This window comes from Saccostrea cucullata, unplaced genomic scaffold, assembly GCF_032062105.1.
Source record: "Saccostrea cucullata isolate Sc308-1 unplaced genomic scaffold, CSIRO_AGI_Scuc_v1 ctg4513, whole genome shotgun sequence".
Taxonomy (NCBI): Eukaryota; Metazoa; Mollusca; class Bivalvia; order Ostreida; family Ostreidae; genus Saccostrea; species Saccostrea cuccullata.
In genome coordinates, this window is record NW_026931272.1 from 36,915 (window position 1) to 45,732 (window position 8,818).

The 8,818-nt window shown below is 31.9% G+C and overlaps 2 pseudogenes; both read right to left on the reverse strand.

Annotated features, from left to right (window-relative positions):
• On the reverse strand, positions 1-3,741 carry LOC134232049 (interferon-induced protein 44-like; annotated as a pseudogene).
• A 72-nt stretch (positions 3,742-3,813) lies between these two features.
• On the reverse strand, positions 3,814-6,714 carry LOC134232050 (uncharacterized; annotated as a pseudogene).
• Positions 6,715-8,818: the final 2,104 nt, after the last annotated feature.

Genomic DNA, 8,818 nt, shown 5'->3' on the forward strand with positions numbered 1-8,818 from the left:
AGGGATATCTCATACTAGTATTTTATTGATTTCAACAACTCATACAATATTCCTTAAAAACAAATGACATTTTGGTTACTTTTTGATTAAAGATGAGTTTAAAAAAAGATGACAATACTGGGAAATACGTGCAAAGAATACATGTTACATCAAATCACTTTCATTTTTTGTCTTTTTCTTAAAAAATGCATGCTGAAAACGTTCGAAATCTAGTTTATGAATCAGTGCTTCTAGAACTCAACGCAGTGAATTTTCTTGTTCAATTTCTAATTGGTTCTCCAGAAAGTCATCAGCGAACAAGAGTGCCTGGCGTAACGCTCCTAGAGCCAGGATGTTTACATTTATGCTAAGAAGTGTTTCTTTTTCGTAATTCTTCACCGGAATTACGTGGGATCTTGGGATTCCGATGACGTCAGCAGCTTTGTTCACAGGCCCTCTACAACTTCGCTCACAAACATATTGCTGATATCCTTCTCGACAAATTCACATACCTTGTCCATTTTGGTAAGTAAAACTAATTGAGGTATACCTATGGTATTCAAATTGTAAGTAATAGAATGTAATCGCAAAGAAAAAATCAAATGTTATTAAAGAGGTTGGAGAGAATACTCGAAATCGGGTATTATCCGTGAAATCGCGTATAATACTCGATATAAGGGTATCGTTGAATCCGCGAAATCGGGTATAGGAGGTGTAATCACCTAATAAAACTTAAACAATGGGATGGCACATGTTGCCGAGTAAACTTTCATCTAGATACACATGTTTTCTAAAGGTATCACTAGTCAAGTAAGAATTTTGGGCGTCAAGATTAATACTCTTGGGACAACAAATTCCCGTGGAGCTCAGTACATTTCATGATCTGCACACAAAAAAGCGTTCGATTTGCTTTATATTTTTCCTTATGTTGAAAGTAGATGCATCTTCCTAATGTTCATTCCCAACACAACAGAATTGTAAAGTATTAGAATTTGGGAATTTATAATAATTCCACATCAACACGACAAACATAAACAATTTGTAAATAAATCAAATTATACGGAAACACATTTCACACACCAGATATGATGACATGTATAAACGAGGGATTGTCTATCGTATCTAATCATGCGTCATTAATTACTTTCACATTCATCTTGTGCATAAAATCAAATTTATTTATGAATGTATAAATAATGTAATGATAAAAATGTCTAAAATTTCGGCTAAAAGAACACTCTTTCTCTTTTTTGAAAATCTTTTCTTTTATATTTATCAATCAAACATATTTGCAGAAAATGTCTTCAACATTTAAGCAGAAACAGTGATAGTTTCAGGAATACAGCTTATGAGAGAACATAACTACTGATTGTTTAATTTCGCTAAGTCATCAATATTTTACCATTTCTTGGCGACTTCAAAAGGGGGGGGGGGCTAAAGGCTTCTTGATCACCTCAGACAAAACAACCTCGACTGTGTTCCACATGTATCCAAGATACCTCTCTTTGAATGTCACGGTCGGTTAAACTCGGTCATATATTTTTATACGTAGGGAAGATTTATTCATCTGTTATAATAAAAATCATATACATTGTAGGTAAACAAAAAGCAACCTGTTATTTTCTAACACAATATAAGACTACAAGTATTTAGAATTCATGTTTATTTTTTAAACACATTTTTTCATTATAGCTGAGTATTGGAAAAAGTTATTGCCATGAGTAATATGTATCGTAGATAAAATAACAGTTACTAAAAGAAAACTGTGACATATTGTCTAGAACCAGTCAGATAGTGCGTTGTATTATATAATGAGGTATAAGATAGCAATATAAAAAAATATGGAAGGTAAAGAGGTAAAATTCACCCTGTCTATCAAATAGTATAATAAAGAAAGTAAGTGGCTACGATTTTTATGAAATTTTAATGCCCGATGAGGAATTATATTCCTCAAAAGTAAGACAAGAGTTTCCAAGGCAATAGAACACTCCATTATTTCAGTTTGTTCATTAACATGTTCATAAACTTAAAAACTATAAGAAATGTGAAAACTTGACTATGTAATTCATATTTCAATGACTGTACCTCTATCTTTATTGAGAAATTCAATGTATTTTTACTTCATGAAAAGATGTACACATTTGACTTTCATTTATATCCCCCCCTAAAAAAAGAAGAAAATCCTGTTCATATGACTTCTCGCTCTCGATTTCCACACAAATGCATAAAATAAAGGTAAAATAGTATATTTTGTATCGATTAAAATGCAATCAAAAAATTTAAAGTGTCTTTGAATAAAAATTTCATGCCAAATTTACATAAAAAAAGATACTTAGCTTCAATTAGCTATTTTCAAACTGTTTTCCCGTGGGTATTTATTTCCTTTCATTTTATTTTTCTCTTTATAATAACTTTGGTATTCTATTATTGCAGAGATATACAATTAAGACTCGCTTATACTGTACTCTCTAACTGTTAGGAGTAATTTATATTTCACGAGAAATGGACGCCATACATTTTTGAGTAAAAAAAACATAATACGGCGTCAGTCGTTTAATTTCTTTAAAATTTCAGGTTTTGTAAACAGTGCACAAATTAGAAAATTAAGTTTATGGAATACTTTAATGGGAAATAAAGACAAACAAAGTGTAGTTATTTGTTTTTAGAAATTATATCGAAAAATAATTTGTTTCCTCGGCAGTGTTTGTTGTGTGATTTTAAACTTATTTGATAACCTTATGAATTGGGTTTAATAAAAATAAATCCACAAGATACTGATGTACAAGTAACAGTTACTGGCATATTACGCCGTTGCTTTATTCTTTAATTTTTATAGAAAATTGCACGGAATACCCGATTTCGCAGATACAACGATACCCTAATATCGAGTATTATACGCGATTTCACGGATAATACCCGATTTCGAGTATTCTCTCCGACCTGTTAAACATAGACTGCCTCACAAACAGTTCATTCAGAAAAGTATCTTTTTTTCTTGAATGCATCATAAGTTATTAAATAAAAAAACGGTCTTTTTTTAACAAGTCGTGATAATTATATAAAAGAGAATATCCTTAAAGAGCAATATGTTATATATAATGATTTAACTTTTAAAGAAAGTCCACATACCCCTGTCAACTACCATCGTTTTGAAGTCCTTGAGTTTTTTAAGCGTGTCTTCCGGTAGAACATCTAATGTGCTTCCGTCAATAACAAACACAACAACATGCATTCGCTCTTTCAATGTTGGATCTTTGACAAAACCTGGAACTTTTGTGGACGCAGAATCAACTGGATTGAACTAAAAATAAATGTATGACGTTGCGCACGGTGTTGGTGTCACTTTCGGTAACGTCAAAATGACGTTATTTAACATGACGTTAGAAGGTCGAGTTAATGTCGTTTAGGCCAGCTTTAAAAAATTGTTTGCTTGTCCTCTCCCGACTCTGGATAAAAATTTGGGGTCAGTAGATGAGATACATGAACATTATTTTTCACAGAAAATTTCAGTATCAAAGCTAAATTTTAAACATATTTTCAGATTACATAAACAATATTTTCTTCATGATTTTTAAAAAAAATTTAGAGTCGGGTCATTTTTATCCAGTCGGTCGGCAAATGGAAAGGAAACAAAATTTTAATTATAGCCTTGTGTTTCTAATTGATTTTGGCTGTTATTGTATGGTTTTGAAAACTAAAAAAATATAGTAAAACTCTAAATCAGTAGCTTATTGTTCATTTCCTTCAGTGCTACACATTCATATTATATGATAGTCCTTATATTTAGTAAAGCATGATGCAACAGTGAAGAATATTCAGACATTTACAAGTATATCACTGAAGTGAACGTGAATCAATCACACTTTGTAAAATTGAAAGGTGCATGTCCTCTGAAAGGATAATTTCGTTTCCATTAATAGGAAGTTCATTTTTTGAAAACATATAAAGAATAGATTTTACAGGTACAATGGCAGATTTTTTCTGGTTAATCTTGAATTTCAAAGGATTTTCTTTGGATTGTATAAAATACTTTCCTCGCAATACTTCGTCTCCGGACTTATATGACGCCCCCCACTTGTCCGTTTCATCTTGTTCGAGAACTGTTGACTTTGATGATGCTTTAAATAAATAATAATCACTTTCTTCTGACAACAAAGCAAGGATGCAACCTTTTGAAACAAGTTCGGAAAGTGGATGATATTCATTAGTTTCGTCAACGGCATCATTAATATCGTGTGACCGCATTTCAGGGGAAAATATAGTAGATGTAGGGGTGCCCAAGAAATCTGTATTTGTACAATTCTAGTCACGTTTCCCTCTAGACATTCTTCGCAATCATAACACGAAAGGTATCTGACATAATTGTTTCCTGATATATTTGAAATAAGTTGATGGATGGAGCGAATACCAGGAAGAGGGCTATAAAGTCTGGGTGGATCTCGAGGAATTTCCTCTACAAATCTAAAAATTCTGCGTTTTACATTTGAGACACCTTTCGGATTTTGTAATTTTTCATTGGCAAATTGGAACAATTTTTTTGCATTTTGAATTATGCACTGCCCACGCAGAATTGCTAAGTCAGCTTGATTTTTTAAGAACCCACCAGCTGCATCCTGTGGTCCTTTAGCATGACTTGTTTCGAAAAAATTTCGAGTTAATGTTGTGTATCCAAATTCAGCGACAGATTCAGAGACATCTCCAAAACAATGCCTACTCTTATACTGTGCTGCACAGCCATCACAGAATTCGTGCATCGTATGTACCTCGCATGAAATAGATTTAAGATAATCTGAAACTAATTTCTGACAATGGTGAGTAAAATATTGGTCATGTTTTTCGTCTGGAGAAATGGTGAAGAAATGTTCTGTTATCAAATTTGGATCTTCCATTGTACTTTCAATACCGTCGACTTCGAGAATCGCGTGCCTATGAATTATTGTTACATGGATTGAAACCTCCGTTCTTTGAAAGTAGTTTGATTGAATTTCATTTTTATCCCAGCATTTGTAATTTTCAGAGAAGTCGTGAATTGTTATACAATGACTTTGTGGCAAACTTTGTTGCAAATTCTTTAATTGTTGCATTTGCCATTTTGCACGCATATTGTGGGAGGGAAATTTGTGTAGAAGTTGTTTTAAGTAATCAAAAAGTTCAGCTGGTTTAGTAATTTTTTTTGTCATCATAAGTTTTTTGGTTTCTCCCCCTTTTTGATTTTACAGTCTTATACTCGAAACAATCCCATGTTACATCTGGGGAGTCATCATTCGATTCTCGCTCCTCGGGATACAGGTATAACTTGTGAACACCGCATTGTTCACATTTTCGATCTAAACAAGCTTTCGCGTAATGTTCATTATTTGGGGGACACAGTGTTTGAGAGACTAGTTCGTTAATATGTTCATACAGATTTGGATTTGAAACGTAGGTTTTCCTATAAGTCATGCATGCCCTAAAAACGTATTTCATCTCCAGATGATAGCGACAACAACAAGTCACTTTATCTTTGGGTCCGGCTGAACGAATGTAATATGGCTTGCACGCCTCAAAGAGCCTTCGACATACTTTAATTTCAGGGTACTGTAGTTTGAAATCGTTATAAATTTCTGTTTGGGATTTTTCTAGAATTTGAACTGCGTGTGATGAATACTGTTTTGGCCCGATTCTAACCCGCTTTACATCATTCTTATTTCCAGTCGGATGAGAATTTTCGGGGGCGCACCAAAATTCGTATATGAGTTTTCTGTTTTCGTCAGACAGAGCGTCTGACCTTGTTTTTCGCTTCGTATACGTGAAGCTAGATGACTCTGAATGAAAAATTTTATTGCGTACAACATAGGCCTTTGATATACGGCGAGTAGGAAGTCCAAGCTTTTTAGCAAGAGAAGATTTAGACCTAGACTTTTTACAGAATCTCCACTGACGGAGGCTGTCAGAAAATCCATTACCTCCCTTGATTTGTCACACCTTTTCATTTTCAGTTTTGAAACAGACTCTTTTATATCCCCGAGTACAGAATTTTGAAGGATTGAATTTTCTTTTTCCTCCGGAGAAGGAACAAGGTTTTTAGATTCTAGTATTTTAACAACAGGTGAATTGCTGTCTTCTAGAAATGCTGCAATGGTAGCAGCTTGTTTTATAGGAGAGTTTGGCAAATTTGATTTTAATTTTTTCAAAGCTCTACTTTTTTGCATTTTGTTTTCAAAAGATAGTTCAGTGACTTCCTTTAATTCGCTCGATATTTGTTGGTCGTTTTTTTTCTTGCGCCATCTTTTTTGTGTTTTCATTTTTTTGGTGCGTTTAAATTAATTTAATTTGTTAAGGTTAGATTTAAATTCTCTCTCTCTTTGTTTTCTACTCTGTTATTTTCTCTTTTTATCCTCTCCTGTTCGCGCTGTTTTCGTTTTCGTATTGTTGCAGCTTTTATGTTTGCATCTAAATAGAACATTTGACAATTTTGTAATTTTGTGGAGATAAATCACATAATTTTATATCTCAAAAATTGTAAAATTATATTTTATGGAACACTTAAATGGAACACTTGACTTAAATTATTTTTTTCCAGTACCAAACCGTTGACTTTACTTTAAAAGTAATGCCGCTCAATGTTTTACATGAATTTCATGTTGACATTTTATTGGAATTGTGTGCATAGAAAAAAAATATCCGGAAAAATAACAATTGTGGTGGGATTTTTGTACCTCGAACAAGACATTTTTGGTGGGATCCCCCTGTCATTTTCGGGGTTTTGTTTGCTGTCGTTTACCCTCTTCCTCCATTCAATAGTTTGTTGCACCTTCTTTTGTAACTTTTTCTTCTTCCTTACTTATTTTAATCCGTTCAGCAGCTGTCAATTTACTCGTGCCTAAATGTTTAAATGTAACTTTTGACTCAACATCTGTTTAATAAATTACTTATAATTTTAAAATATATACTAGTTCATTGTATATAGCCCCCCTTCCCATTTAATAAAAAAAAATAAAAGCATTTAATGTCATTAAATACATCAATAGAATGAACTAAAGGATAATAAAACTTCTTTTTAATTTTACTCTAAATTATATGTTTACGTTAATGTACGTTAATTAGAATTGAACATCAAAATAACCCTAATTTTTACGTCTGTGACATTATATGTTGACTTTCAATTCTTGGTGGGATAATGTTACCGTTTCATTGAATATAAATTTATTTATATAGATTTCTTTTTTAAGAGATGCACATTCGATAAAAATCTATTTTTTTTTTATTTTGTCTTTTTTTAAAGACTATAGAATTGGTTGATATTACTACTATCATATCAAATTAATACGCGTTATCAATTTTGTGCAAAGTGTGACATTACATGTTGACTCCGTAGATTGTCTCTAGAAAGTAATCATATTATTGAAGAATTAATTCAATTTTATGTCTCAAGGAAAATCTGAATTTGCACATTGTATATATAAAATTCGAGGGGGCTTAATTGAATAATAAATTCATAATAGGAAATCAAATAATGGAACATCGCATTTAACTATGACGTTTTCGTCGTCATTTTATTTTTGTGACACATAGATAGATATCTTATTTTATTATTTTTCAGAAAATTTACTGCGTCAAATACTAAAAAAATTGTATAGATTTGCATATACTGATAATATGAGAAGAAATAATGGATTTTTGAAAATTTGATAGTGATCATTAACCCAGTATAACCAATTGACCTATTCCACGCGATTTAGAAATAGCAACTCTAGAACTTTGTGACACAAAAATATAATAACATCATCGGAAGAATCTTCAAAATATAAGGCTCTTATTACACTTTTAATGTAATATCAAAATACGATTATTTTTATTTTGATTAGTATTATTGAAATAAAATTACTAAATCTATTTTAAAACATTTGATTTTTTCTTAAATATCTAATTACCCGCCATGGTCCTTCTCTCTTTCATCCTTTTTTACGCCTGTCTACACACCCATTTTACATTTTAAGCCAGCGTCTCTGGCATACATATTGAATGACATCACAATAGAAATGACGTACATGATTTACATCATATTTTTAATTTTTCCGCTAAATTTCATGGAGATATTTTATATTTTGATGAAGTTATCAACATTTTGCTACTGCATATGCATTGCCCCTGTTACCCGTCTACATGTAATTTTGACGTAATTTTCGTTATATTAGACCAAATATATTTTTAATAATCAGTTTTTGGACAGGTTTTTCAATAGAAATGTATAGAGAATATAATTACCAACCGAATGATATATAACTTTAATAGTAAATACTTTCCATCACACATAAATGAGAGATTAACGATGCAGCAATGGTGATTAAAACTTTTTGACACCAACACCGTGCGCAACGTCTATATATTACATCAATGTCTGTTCAATACATCAAGTTATTATTTTGCGCTTTGGTTTTAAATCTATATGAAAAACAATAAAGTCAGCAAGATGTTGAAGATAGCAAACAGTAATCAATCTTATAAAATCTTCAAACAATACAAATATGTAGAGAGGGCTAAAAAAAGGACCACCTGATATTCCAGAGATGGAATCAGATGCGTAGGAGGAAGAAACATCCCCAGTGCCAGAGGTAAATGAAACTAAATGATGCTGTTTAAATTGTTTATGTACAGATAATGTTAACAAAAAATGGATGTATAGTACGGAAAGTTGTTCTAAACAAATCAAATAGTTATGTACATTAGTAAACCGGCGAACTCGATCGTACAAAGAACATATTAGGTCATCAAGGGGCTGTAAAATTTACACAACTGTAGTCTTCAATACATTTATCAGACAAATTTAAATTTTGTGACAATAAAAAAAAAAAAAATT